This window comes from Temnothorax nylanderi, unplaced genomic scaffold (genome assembly GCF_030848795.1).
Source record: "Temnothorax nylanderi isolate EJ_2023f unplaced genomic scaffold, tnyl_v1.0 TNYL_tig0738_pilon, whole genome shotgun sequence".
Lineage (NCBI taxonomy): Eukaryota > Metazoa > Arthropoda > Insecta > Hymenoptera > Formicidae > Temnothorax > Temnothorax nylanderi.
The window spans coordinates 17,159-18,880 of record NW_027249800.1 but is presented as its reverse complement, the minus strand read 5'-3'; the positions used below and the strand labels follow the sequence as shown (position 1 = coordinate 18,880).

The following is a 1,722-nucleotide window of genomic DNA, read 5'->3' as shown; positions in this document are numbered from 1 at the left end:
AGAAAAATATACACTCATTCTTAGCATCAGAGTAGAGGGTAACGCAGCTGATGAACAGTATAGATAATAACAAACTGAATAAAATCTCAATTATTATAACATAATGATATTAATAATTAAGATTTTTATTCAGTTTGTTATTATCTATACTGTTCATCAGCTGCGTTACCCTCTACTCTGATGCTAAGAATAAGTGTATATTTTTCTATATAAAGACAGAATAAAATTAATTATATAAATCAATACTATAAATTTAATATTTATTGCATTTGTTATAGAAGTTATTATTCTACCCCATCAAGAATGGATAGATCCTTCGAAAGAGTTTTACATCATTCATTTACATTACAAGAAAAAAATTATTAGAGGTGCAAGAGATGCAGTAAATTGCCAAGTCTAATAAGTACCCGCGTCAATACATACTAGGGTGCGTTCCGATTCCCCACCTGGGTTCTGAAAATCTATAGTGCATGTGACATATACTATAGGATTTTTAGCACTCGGGTGGGAATCCGAACGTAGCCCTATATGTATACTAATTCACATTCTCAATTATGCTACTGTTATTATTTGTCATCAGACAATTATAAACATACACATAATAATTAGATACATATTATATATATATATATATATATATATATATATATATACGCACATGTGTGCATAAGAATATATGTAATTTATAAAAAGCGGGTGCTTATTAGCCTTGATACGTTACTGCCTTCTGCTACGGACGGCCAGAAAGCATTTTCAGGTTCAGGCCGTATTGCTAAGAATCCATAGACGTGGCAACACCGCGCGGCGTTGCCGCGTCTATAGCATATGTCTCTCTACCACCGTGCGTCCGTGTGAGCAATTCAGTGGTGTGTGTACGTGTACGGAGTTTCGCGTTGTCACCACCAGTGGCACCACCTTACGTGGTGGCGTTTGCTTTAGTCTACATTACCGACGTCGAGGAAGTTCGGCCGTCGCTCCAGGATCCCCTTAACATTGTAAACGCTGCTTATAGTACCCATGTGACCAACGGAGTTTCGGCAGGTTACCTGCCGTGTTATGATTTTTACGAGGGCAAACGTGTTTTCGAAAGGTGAAAGTTACATTTTCTGCGCGTGGAAATTTTGTAATATCTGCAATAATATTTGCTCTCCAAATCTCGAGGTACGTGATTATAAAGAGTAATGCATACTGAACACGAATCCAGTGTAGTTTTTTCATTATCGTTGATGTCTAATATTTCGCGGGCGATCAAACCTGAAACTTGTGTTTGGGGCTAATCGGTCAGTAAGCAGTCCGGGTGCATTTCCAAGGCATTTTCGGGCTCACTGCATATGGAATATGGATGAGACGGGAATTACAGCCGTTCAGACACCGAATAGAGTCATCGGACGTCGAGGAGTAAAACAAGTCGAGCGAGTGACTTCTGCGGAAAGAGGAACCCTCGTAACTATTTTTTAATAATGTTTCGCATAAAAATTTTAAATAAATTTTTATATTTTTCTCTTAAAAAACAATTATTGCATGTATCCTATTATTTTTAGAATTAGATGTACGTATATGTATTGAAAATGCAGTGCAGACTGTTATACCCCGGCATTTTTGAGATTTAAATTTTTCCACCGTTGTCGTTTTTGCTCTATACCGGTTAAACAAAGCGACGTAGACAAAAATTTCCTATATAAATTTTGTAGCTAAAGGTTCACTCTTTACAGTGGTATACAT

General features: G+C 36.6%; 1 long non-coding RNA gene across 1 annotated transcript; it reads left to right on the top strand.

The window, feature by feature from the left end:
• Positions 1 to 695: 695 nt before the first annotated feature.
• On the top strand, positions 696 to 1,514 carry LOC139785103 (uncharacterized). The gene is made up of 2 exons (XR_011721809.1): positions 696 to 1,161; positions 1,293 to 1,514. It is a non-coding gene; the product is annotated as an uncharacterized lncRNA (long non-coding RNA).
• The last annotated feature ends 208 nt before the right edge of the window (positions 1,515 to 1,722 follow it).